Below are 12913 nucleotides of genomic sequence, written 5' to 3'. Positions count from 1 at the left end.
CTTCCAAGTCCTTTGCTGTCTCTATATAAATGATATCCATTCAAAACTTGTTCGCAAAAGGTGAAATCATTCTTTTTCAGTCTCCAACTCCTTTCATGTCAGTTAGTCTAGCAGTTATAGCCCTACCTGGTTGACCTACATTCAGTTTGCCACACAGGATGCAGGAAATTCTGCCAATTCCACCCTGTCTTAAAGGTGGAGTTTATCATTACTGTTGAACACACAAACACGAAGCCTTCCACTCCATGGTGCACGACCTGCTATCTGTACCACAAACCAAAATAGATTTTGAAAATAAAATGAAAATTAATTAAAGAAATAGCATACGGCAATGGTTATAGTCCTACCCAAATTGACTCAGCAAAAAGAAGGGACAGAGGGTAACAGCACTCCTTTATCCACCTCAGACAGCACAGAACTACACTGATTACAAATGGTCTCCCTTGCTATATGTGGGTAGGACTTCACAGGTTTTGCCAGGGGACTACACTATTGGCCATTAAAATTGCTACACGAAGAAGAACAGCAGATACTAAACGGGTATTCATTGAACAAATATATTATACTAGAACTGATATGTGATTACATTTTCACTCAATTTGGGTGCATAGATCCTGAGAAATCAGTACCCAGGACAACCACCTCTGGCCGTAATAACGGCCTTGATACGCCTAGGCATTAAGTCAAACAGAGCTTGGATGGCGTTTACAGGTACAGCTCTCCATGCAGCTTCAACACGATACCACAGTTCATCAATAGTAGTGACTGGCGTATTGTGACGAGCCAGTTGCTCGGCCACCACTGACCAGACGTTTTCAATTGGTGAGAGATCTGGAGAATGTGCTGGCCACGGCAGCAGTCGAACATTTTCTGTATCCAGAAAGGATCGTACAGGACCTGCGACATGCGGTCGTGCATTAGACTGTTGAAATGTAGGGTTTTGCAGGGATCGAATGAAGGGTACAGCCACGGGTCGTAACACATCTGAAATGTAACGTCCACTGTTCAAAGTGCCGTCATTGCGAACAAGAGGTGATCGAGACGTGTAACCAATGGCACCCCATACCATCACGCCGGGTGATACGCCAGTATGGCGATGACGAATACATGCTTCCAATGTGCGTTCACCGCGATGTCGCCAGACACGGATGCGACCATCATGATGCTGTAAACAGAACCTGGATTCATCCGAAAAAATGACGTTTTGCCACTGGTGCACCCAGGTTCGTCGTTGAGTAGACCATCGCAGGCGCTCCTGTCTGTCATGCAGCGTCAAGGGTAACCGCAGCTATGGTGTCCGAGCTGATAGTCCATGCTGCTGCAAACGTCGTCGAACTGTTCGTGCAGGTGGTTGTTGTCTTGCAAACTTCCCCATCTGTTGCTTCAAGGATCGAGACGTGGCTGCACGATCCGTTACAGCCATGCGGATGAGATGCCTGTCATCTCGACTGCTAGTGGTACGAGGCCGTTGGGATCCAGCACGGCATTCCGTATTACCCTCCTGAACCCACCGATTCCATATTCTGCGAATAGTCATTGAATCTCCACCAACGCGAGCAGCAATGTCGCGATACGCTAAACCGCAATCGCGATAGGCTACAATCAGAACCTTATCAAAGTCGGAATCGTGATGGTACGCATTTCTCCTCCTTACACGAGGCATCACAACAACGTTTCACCAGGCAACGCCGGTCAACTGCTGTTTGTGTATGAGAAATCGGTTGGAAACTTTCCTCATGTCAGCACGTTGTAGGTGTCGCCCCCGGGGCCAATCTTGTGTGAATGCTCTGAAGAGCTAATCATTTGCATATCACAGCATTTTGTTTCTGTCGGTTAAATTTCGCGTCTGTAGCATGTCATCTTCGTGGTTTAGCAATTTTAATGGCCAGTAGTTTAGAAAACTAAATATGCGTTGTTTGAACAAAAATATCAGAGACGGTGTTAGTAATATGGCTGGGTAGATAAAATACTTCCCCACTGGTACCAAAATTTTGTTCCCCGAAAAGTTCCCATAGGTTTCCTTTTCCCAAAGAATGTTTTTCCTCATAGTTGCGAAAATGTGGAGTCTCTGGTCTCAAAATCATCGCAGAAACCCCGTCACGTTTCACTGTTGGGAAGTAAACCTGTCCAGAAATTGGAAACAGTGTAGAACAACATTCAGCCGACCAAATGATGAATTTCTTCCGTTGCTCCTTAGCCCGGGTTTCATGGCTTCGGCACGACGTTTTCCTGTTACGGGCATTTGCGTCACTCACGAGTGGCTTTATACACTCCTGGAAATGGAAAAAAGAACACATTGACACCGGTGTGTCAGACCCACCATACTTGCTCCGGACACTGCGAGAGGGCTGTACAAGCAATGATCACACGCACGGCACAGCGGACACACCAGGAACCGCGGTGTTGGCCGTCGAATGGCGCTAGCTGCGCAGCATTTGTGCACCGCCGCCGTCAGTGTCAGCCAGTTTGCCGTGGCATATGGAGCTCCATCGCAGTCTTTAACACTGGTAGCATGCCGCGACAGCGTGGACGTGAACCGTATGTGCAGTTGACGGACTTTGAGCGAGGGCGTATAGTGGGCATGCGGGAGGCCGGGTGGACGTACCGCCGAATTGCTCATCACGTGGGGCGTGAGGTCTCCACAGTACATCGATGTTGTCGGCAGTGGTCGGCGGAAGGTGCACGTGCCCGTCCGCCTGGGACCGGACCGCAGCGACGCACGGATGCACGCCAAGACCGTAGGATCCTACGCAGTGCCGTAGGGGACCGCACCGCCACTTCCCAGCAAATTAGGGACACTGTTGCTCCTGGGGTATCGGCGAGGACCATTCGCAACCGTCTCCATGAAGCTGGGCTACGGTCCCGCACACCGTTAGGCCGTCTTCCGCTCACGTCCCAACATCGTGCAGCCCGCCTCCAGTGGTGTCACGACAGGCGTGAATGGAGGGACGAATGGAGACGTGTCGTCTTCAGCGATGAGAGTCGCTTCTGCCTTGGTGCCAATGATGGTCGTATGCGTGTTTGGCGCCGTGCAGGTGAGCGCCACAATCAGGACTGCATACGACCAAGGCACACAGGGCCAACACCCGGCATCATGGTGTGGGGAGCGATCTCCTACACTGGCCGTACACCACTGGTGATCGTCGAGGGGACACTGAATAGTGCACGGTACATCCAAACCGTCATCGAACCCATCGTTCTACCATTGCTAGACCGGCAAGGGAACTTGCTGTTCCAACAGGACAATGCACGTCCGCATGTATCCCGTGCCACCCAACGTGCTCTAGAAGGTGTAAGTCAACTACCCTGGCCAGCAAGATCTCCGGATCTGTCCCCCATTGAGCATGTTTGGGACTGGATGAAGCGTCGTCTCACGCGGTCTGCACGTCCAGCACGAACGCTGGTCCAACTGAGGCGCCAGGTGGAAATGGCATGGCAAGCCGTTCCACAGGACTACATCCAGCATCTCTACGATCGTCTCCATGGGAGACTAGCAGCCTGCATTGCTGCGAAAGGTGGATATACACTGTACTAGTGCCGACATTGTGCATGCTCTGTTGCCTGTGTCTATGTGCCTGTGGTTCTGTCAGTGTGATCATGTGATGTATCTGACCCCAGGAATGTGTCAATAAAGTTTCCCCTTCCTGGGACAATGAATTCACGGTGTTCTTATTTCTATTTCCAGGAGTGTAATTCCAGCTCGCCCTGCAGTTACCTACTTACGGAGCTCCTCCCCTGGTGTTTTGATGCTGACAGGGTTCGCAAGTGCGACTTTCAGTTCTGTAGAGGCTTTTGCAGCTGTCGTCTTCTTATTTTTTGTCAACGTCCTCCTCAATGACCATCCGTCACGGTAGCTTAACATACGTTTTCTTCAGGGTTGTGACTTGCTGGATGATGTTTTTCCGCTTTCCGTGTATGAAGTATATATCTTGGGTACGGTGCCTCTTGAAACACCAAACAAATACTTCGGCTACCTCGGCTACGGAAGCACACACCGTACGGGCACCAAAGACTGGCCCACGTTCGAATTCACTTATCTCCGACATAATGCACTCACAACTACACAGAACACTGTTCTGACCACGGCTGATGTTGCAACGTATTGAGGACATTGCAAAGGTACCGGTCGTGATCAAATACACTCATGCTCATAAATTGAGGATAATGCTGATATATGGTGAAACAACGCTCTGGTGGGCGGTTTGCGGGTTTAAATCACCTCGGGGTATGAGCATGCGGTGCATTTGACCTGCGGTCTTCGCACGGTCCACACACACAGAGGTGTGTTGGTGCACATCAGAGTACGGTGCAGCGAGTAAGTGTGCAGACGTTTTCAGACGTGCTAATGGTGACTGAGTGTTGAAAATGGCTCAAAGAACACACATTGATGTTATGAAGGATAGAATACTAGGACGACTGGACGCTGGTCAAACACAGCCCACTAAGCGTGATCTCAAGATTATGCAACGATTCCAGCAGACAGGAAACGTGTCCAGGCGCTACAGCATGCGACGTCCACAATGTACAACACCACGAGAAGATCGATATCTCACCATCAGTGCCCGCAGACGGCCACAGAGTCCTGCAGGTAGCCTTGCTTGGGACCTTACCGCAGCCACTGGGACAGTTGTCTCCAGACACAAAGTCTACAGACGACTGAACAGACATGGTTTATTCGCCCGGCGACCTGCAAGGTCGATTCCACTGACCCTGGTCACAGGAGAGAACGTAAAGCCTGGTGTCAAGAACACAGAACATGGCCATTGCAACAGTGGTCCCAGGTTATGTTCACGGACGAGTCCAGGTATAATCTGAACAGTGATTCTCGCCGGGTTTCCAGCTGGCGTGAACCAGAAACCAGATACCAACCCCTTAATGTCCTTGAAAGGGATCTGTATGGAGGTCGTGGTTTGATGGTGTTTGGTGGGTTTATGATTGGTGCACGTACACCCCTGCATGTCTTTGACAGAGGAACTGTAATAGGTCAGGTGTATCGGGACCTCATTTTGCACCAGTATGTCCGCCTTTTCATGGGAGCAGTGCGTCCCACCTTCCTCCTGATGGATGATAAGGCACGGCCCCAACGAGCTGTCATCGTGGAGGAGTACCTTGAAACAGAAAATATCAGGCGAGCACGTCTGGGATTCTCTCGGTCGACATATCGCTGCACGTTTTCAAACAACTACGACACTTCAGGAGCTCCGACAGGCACTGGTGCGAGAATGGGAGGCTATGCCCCAGCAGCCTATCGACCACCTGATCCAGAGTATGCCAACCCGTTGTGCGGCCTGTGTACGTGTGCATGGTGATCATATCCCATATTGATGTCGAGGTACATGCGCAGGAAACACTGGCGTTATGTAGCACATGTGTTTCGGGACGGTTTTCTCAACTTATCACCAATACCGTTGACTTACATCTGTGTCGTGTGTGTTCCCTATGCTGTTAGCGGCAGTTTTGTATAGAGCCACGTTGTGTGGCACCACATTCTGCAATTATACTTAATTTATGAGCATGAGTGTACTATAGCGTCACATGCAGACTTGGCTAACATCTGCATTGATGTTCCAGCATGCATTTCTTACGGTGTGTCTATTTTTATCGAGCCCCTGTACTTTTCAAAATCAAACCACGTGAGAGGGCGCAGAGTTTAGACGGTAGGTCGCCGGTTCAATCCTCGTTCGGTCGTCCAGCATTAAGTTTTAGAAAGCTTCCCTAAACCGCTTTTAGCAAATATAGGTTTTCTGTCTTTCAAAAGGACACGCACGACTTTCTTTTCCCACCGAAGCTTGTGCGCTGTCTTTAATGACCTCGATGACATCAGGACGTTAAACCAGATTCTTGCTTACTTGCAGGAAGTTGATATGGAACGAGACTTCTGCACGTGACTTGAGACCTTGTCACTAGTTCACGTGGGGACCTGGTCGCACTCACGCGTCGTACAGGTTGTTATCGACCGGCCCAAGGCACGGTCGTGACCGCTGTACATTGTTTTATCTTAATGACACAATAAAAATTTATCACGGCTTACAGTTCCGTGTTATTTACTGTCTTGCAAGTTAAACTTTCTGCAGCAGGTTGTGACAGTATACCATATGGTAATTAGATATTTTTTGAGTCTTGTGTTGCGCTTTCCTGGCACAATAACAGCAGTTGTATAAGAATGGTCAGTACTTACGGCGCGTCTCAAGAGTCGAAATAACTTGATGCGTAGGGACTTCAGAACCTAAGTTATACACGTCGTCCCACGCTAATACCATTGCGCAGGTACGCAGTTCAAACGCGCTTCCAGCTATCTGATTTAGGGATTCCGTGATTGCCGTAAGTCACTCGACGCATAGGGCGCGATGGTTCCTTTGAAAGGGTACGACTGACTTCCATCCCCATTTGCGAAACGTTGCTCTGTCTGTAATGACCTCAGTGTCGACGGGACGTTAAAACCTGGTCTTCATTCCTACAGGTGTGGCACTCTGTCAGAAGAGAGCTGTGACGTCTCCTGGAAAGCCCTATAAAAATTAGACTAAACCTATACGAGACGTGTAAATGTAATATCTAAAGAAAGCACAACCTGAGCGGATTTCTGTCGATAAAATCCATAGCTAATACAACAGATAATTATAAAACGTACAACTCGTTAATGTGATATTTCTGTGTTAAAATGTTGATAAAATTCACTATGTGATCAAAAGTATCCGGACACCTGGCTGAAAACGACTTAGAAATTCGTGGCGCCCTCCATCGGTAATGCTGGAATTCAATATGGTGTTGGCCCTCCCTTAGCCTTTATGACAGCTTCCACTCTCGCAAGCATACGTTCAATCTGGTGCTGGAAGGTTTCTTTGTGGGATGGCAGCCCATTCTTCACGGAGTGCTGCACTGACGGGAGGTATCGATGTGGGTCAGTGAGGTCTGGCACGAAGTCGGTGTTCCAAAACATCCCAAACGCGTTCGATTGGATTCAGGTCAGGACTCGGTGCAGACCAGTCCATTACAGGGATGCTTTTGTAGTGTAGGCACTCCGGTACAGGCCGTGCATTATGAACAGGTGCTCGATCGTGTTGAAAGATGCAATCTCCATCCCCGAATCGCTCTCCAACAGCTGGAAGCAAGAAGGTGCTTAAAACATCGATGAAGGCCTGTGCTGTGATAGTGCCATGCAAACCAACAAGGGGTGCAAGCCCCCTCGATGAAAAACACGAGCACACCAAAACGCCACCGCCTCCGAATTTCACTGTTGGCACTATATACGCTGGCAGATGACGTTCACCGGGCATTCGCCATATCCACACCCTTCCATCAGATCGCCACTTTGTGTACCGTGAATCGTCACTCCACACAATGTTTTTCCACTGTTTAATCGTCCATTGTTTACGCTCCTTACACCAAGCGAGGCGTCGTTTGGCGTTTACCGGCGTGGTGTGTGGCTTATGAGCAGCCGCTCGACTATGAAATCCAAGTTTTCTCACCTCCCGGTTAACTGTCATAGTACCTACAATGGATTCTGATGCTGTTTGGAATTCCTGTGTGATGGTCTGGATAGATGTCCGCCTATTACATATTACGACCCTCTTCAATTGTCGGCGGTCTCTGTCATCAATAGACGTGGTCGCCCTGTATGCTTTTGTGCTGTATTTGTCCCTCCACGTTTACACTTCACTATCACATCGGAAACAGTGGAACTATGGATGTTTAGAATTGTGGAAATCTCGTGTACAGACGTCAGACACAAGTGACACCCAGTCACCTGACCACGTTTGAAGTCCTTGAGTTCTGCGGAGCGCCCCATTCTGCTCTCTCACGATGTCTAATGACTACTGAGGTCGCTGATCGGAGTACCTGGCAGTAGGTGGCAGCACAATGCACCTAATATGAAAAATGTATGTTTTTGTAGGTGTCCGGACAGTATTAATCACATAATGTTTGTATTTTAGTATCAAAGACTAACTATACAATGTAAAGACATTCTTTGTTACCATGGAAATCCTATTCTATTTCTCTGCTGTCGAAGAATTAAGTCGCTGAGCTGTTCTGGCGCACTAAGTATTTGATGTACCCGTTTTCTGTTAAAATGTATGATAAAAAGGTAATTTCTCCTGTTCCAGTTCAAAACCTCTCCCTCATTGTGGAAATATTTAAGTAAAAGTAATTATTTAAAGTGAGTTTTGTAGAAGATTGCCCACCTGGCTTTCTTTTGTTGTAATGGCGCACAGGCAACCATTACGTGGCATTTAATGAAAATAATAAATATTGGGCTTCACTCTCACGTTAACATAATAAATACTTTGAACACTGATAATAAATTTCAAGCATCAATATTTGCAAAGTTGATTTCATCAGAATTTTGATGGAATTGCATTGGCATAGGTTTCCTTCCGATTGCAATTGCAGTTTGCAATTCAGTTTATTCGTTTCAAGTAAATGCTTAACCAAACTGAAGCCAGTGTGATATAAATGAAATTATTTGTCGTGAGTATAAATCCTTAAGCTTAGTTTACACGACGACACTAGATTGCAGCCAACTGCACTAACGGCCACTGCGCATGTGCGCCGCGCGTTTGCGCAACTCGTTGGTGGAACTAAACACTTTCGGCCAGGGGTGGTTCTAGAAGTCGGTCAAGGGGGGGGGGGGATGGGGGAGTGGAATATCACCTAACAAACGGAGAGTTGGGGTCCTCCGCCAACAATTTGGTAAAATTTGGTGTTGCTTAAAGTAGTTTTTGGTAACTGTTTTGGAGTTCAACGTAAAAGAAACTTATTTTCACATGGGAGATTTTATAAATTACATAAACCATGAAAAAGGTCAGCTTACAACAAATAAGTTTTCATTAATTTTCTGGATACAGAAGGTGACATGAATGTAGAAATTTGAACTTGACATGAATATGAAAAAAAATCTGTAACGAAATTCACTGTGTATTTCCGTTTTCTGCGCAATTTGTCATGCTCGTTCGCCTCTGTTTCTTTTTACTGAATATGTCAATGAGATTTTTAATGTCCATATCTCTTTCTTTATGGATATTTGCAAGAGCCAATCCATTTAGTCTCACCTGCCCCATTGTGTTATGCAAATAAGTCTTCATTCGTCTCAAAGTAGAGAAGCTTCGTTCAGGAGTGCTTGTGGTGACAGGAATAGTCCCAAATATTTGGAGTAAAACATATTATATATGATATACTTTTGGGAAAAACTGCTTGTCACAGTTCTTTAATGCTTCAGTTACTGTTTCAGGTCTTTTTCTTTCATCAACCCACTTTTTCTTCCAAAGTTTCAGATCTCCTTTCATTAAAAGCGAAGGACTCTCCAAAAACTGTTCATATTTCTCGGCTGCCTGGATCACTTCATCCTCACTGTATTTTCAACTGTATGCAGGAATAAGTCCTTCAAGAGGTAACATGATGCGAAACTCTTGGGGAAATCTTGTTTCTAGCTCGGCAGTAAAACGATCCACAACAGGTAAAAATACTGTTCGCCTGAAGTATTGCTCGGCGTTTCTCAGTAAAAATTTCTATGTTGCTAACATTTCGAGTGCTTGGAAGGTTTGGTGTTTGCGCTATTTTTTCTTTACTTAATTCTTTACCTAAGACATTTTAATTTATTTTTATAGGCGTTGAAAATACTGGTAAAATAACCATTGGTCAAATACAAGAAGGCTATGGAAGATCTTCGTCATCATGAAAACACAAAATATCGCAAATTTTCCATGGAGAAGGCTACAGAGTTCATCAAGTCTATGGAATCAAGTAAAAAAAGTATTGCCGTTGTCCTCGATACCAAGAAATCTTCAGTTATTGAAGAAAACCGGAAACGCTTGAGGCCTATTATAAAAACCATAGTCCTGTGTGCTAGGAATAACCTGCCTTTACGAGGACATCGTGATCCTGGTTTAATTCCTCAGCTAGAAGAAGAAAAAACTGATGATCTTCTAGAGGGAAAACATTGAGTGTTTCAGAGTCTTTTGGCTTTTCGTATGGATGCTGGAGATGAAGATTTAAAACGTGATTTTAGTACATGTGGCCGAAGCAGTTCTATGATAAGTAACACTGTCCAAAAAAAGTCATACATTGCATTGGTGAAACTATTCGCTCCTCAATATCGAGGGATGTGAAAAAGGCTAAATTTTTTAGCATTATATGTGATGAAACAACTGATGTAACCACTTAGGAACAGATGACATTTTGTGTTAGGTACATTGACATAGAGACCTTTGTTACCAAAGAAGACTTTCTGAGTTTTACTGAGGTTAAATCAACTACTGGCACTTCGATTGCAGAAGCTATCGATGAAGAACTGAAGACACTGGGGCTGAGCTATCAATATCTTTGTGGACAGTGCTATGATGGCGGCTTAAACATGGCTGGGAGATTTAAAGGAGTTCAAGCTCTTATTTTAAGTAAACGGCCGTTGGCTATTTATACCCACTGTTTTAGCCACTATTTGAACTTGTGCATTCCTAAGTCTTGTGATACTCCAATAGTTAGAAATTGTAGGATCAGTTTCAGCATTCTTGTCTGCCTCCAAGTTATTTATGTTTTTTACCAAGCCAGTTAAAGGTTTCATTTATTTAGAATAACCGAAAGCTGTAATAAGTAGCTGGGAGCCGATTCCGGCACCTGAAGGAGAAAACAGAACACATGCAGTACAAAATCCACCACGTAACATTTTACTGTATGAAAGCCAGTTGTGCTGGCTCATCCATTCAGGCTTAAATCTTTGGTTTTGCTTCCCTTCTAATTGAGTAGGAAAAGAAAAGTTCGCAGGAGGCTTCCAACCATTTTTTAAAAACTTAAGCTTCTCATCATCACGTAAGGCGTCTTTAACAGCTCTTCCTATGTCATTTGGGTCATAATATGTTTCAGTCCTTTCTGATCTTTCTTCCTGTGAATTAAATATGCTTTAAATATCAGTATTACGTACAAGTGGCTCAACACAAAAGTATATAGCGTTATTTACATATATAAAAAATTTAAATTTATTATGACCACTAAAAAGTCACCATTTGTCTTCCAAAACATTTAACATTACCCCATATCCCTCGGTCTTGCTCCCTCCCCCTACAAAAATTCGTATGGGCGCTCTCGGTAAACAGTATTGAAATGGTCTTGTGAATTGACATGCTTAATGAAAGTACAAACTCCAGCAATTCCGTACAGTAATGACAAGGGAAAAAGACACAGAACAGTGAAGCAGTAAAGAGTAAGAAAGCAGACAACAATGGCTTCTTCAGACAGTGTTTCAGCTACCTAATGTTACAGCAGCCCGGAACAAGTGACTGCCATCACCTGACTTTTACCAATTCAGGACTGTCAAGATACACTTTACACACTGTAACTCTTATTTGTTTGTGAAACTGGTCTGTGAACGGTATTTATGAGTCCAAAGATACATAAAATCTAAGTTTCTTTTAATTTAGTGGCCTTTGCCAGGAAGTTTTGTTTGAAATGTTCCTACAGAAAGGCTTCAAAATTTAGCACGACATTAGCGATCTATGTCAGTGAAGGTCGTTGGTTGGTTCCGCCCTGTGCCATCAGTCGGTCACAGTCAGATTAATAATAGCAAAACCAGGAAAGATTCCGCATCACATTATTTACTGCGGGCCTGTAAGCTTTCTTCTAGTAGTCTGAAAAGCTTTTAGAAACTTCTGAAATGCTCTCACATGTTTATAGACTATTACTGAAAGTTGGTAGATCTTGTTGAGAAAGAAAGCTTTGAATAATTTGTAAGGTGACAGAATAAATAAAGGTCAATTTAGCAACTTACATAAGAGCTTTATATATCGTAACGGGAAGGTGGATATGACACCTAACTTAATTTGACGGTAATGAGAAAATTTGCCTGAAGTATGTAGGCAAAAGGGATGACACTCAATCGACGGTATTAACACATCGATCATGTAATGCATGTCTATGAGCAGAAGGTGAGACAAGCAGCGAGAAAAAACGTTTTGATTTGGAAGCAATTGTGAGGAGAGGAGAAGGCCACACCATAGGGGGTACCACGGAAAGCACTTTGGGCGCGTCCCAGGGCGGGAGTCAGCGACCGACCAACCAGGTGACTCAGACCCTATTGGTCGAAAAACGCCGTCACATGGAGAATGAAAGAACCCAGGTACGGAGACAGTTCGGCTACGGGAAATACAAGACGGAAATTTTCGAGGATTCTTCTCTGACCAGGCGTCAAGTGCAGAACGGGGCGCATAACGCTCTGTACGACGCAGAGGAGAAATCTGTGTGAACACTGCGTTCACAGCGGCTGACGTCCAGCTAGGAATTAGCTCCAACAGCGGAGAAACGAATCAGACAGTTAGTTAATTGTTCTTAAGAGAACTGAGAGGGCATTATAAGATGCACGCTGCTCCAGCCATGCGCTTGTATATTCCCATACTCCAAGACTAGGGATGAGTATTTATTTTCTTGCATAACGAGAAACATAGGGAAAAATTCAGTAAAGGTTTAATAAGCTTTTATAGGAATTTCAGAGGCAGAGAGCGGCCATGCATATGATAGCTCACCACAGCAAAGGTAAATACCGCGTGCAGAGGCGTAAACTTGTTGGTTCACCAGCTTGTGTCCACTGTAAACTCGAGCGACCTTGGGTAATCTTTTGCTCAACTTGTCACAAAACTAACCATCCTCCGTAGACTTGATTGTCATCCTAAATAGAACCGAACTTTGAAACGGTATCGGATGATTTATCGTAGTTCTAACCAACATCATAGCGTAATTGTAAAAATAATTTTGTAAAGAAACTTCTAGTTAAAATTTAATATTGTTGTGTTTCGGATTAGTTAAATTTCAGAGGACAAGATGCGTCATTTTCACAACTGTCTTAACATTGTCACATTGTAAACTGTGCAAAAGCGTGTATACCTCTGAAAAGTTTGCAAAATTAAACAAATGTCATTACAGCATACACAGT

The sequence above is a fragment of the Schistocerca piceifrons genome, chromosome 7, assembly GCF_021461385.2.
Source record: "Schistocerca piceifrons isolate TAMUIC-IGC-003096 chromosome 7, iqSchPice1.1, whole genome shotgun sequence".
Lineage (NCBI taxonomy): Eukaryota > Metazoa > Arthropoda > Insecta > Orthoptera > Acrididae > Schistocerca > Schistocerca piceifrons.
The sequence above is the reverse complement of the archived record's forward strand: the minus strand, read 5'-3'. Positions refer to the sequence as shown.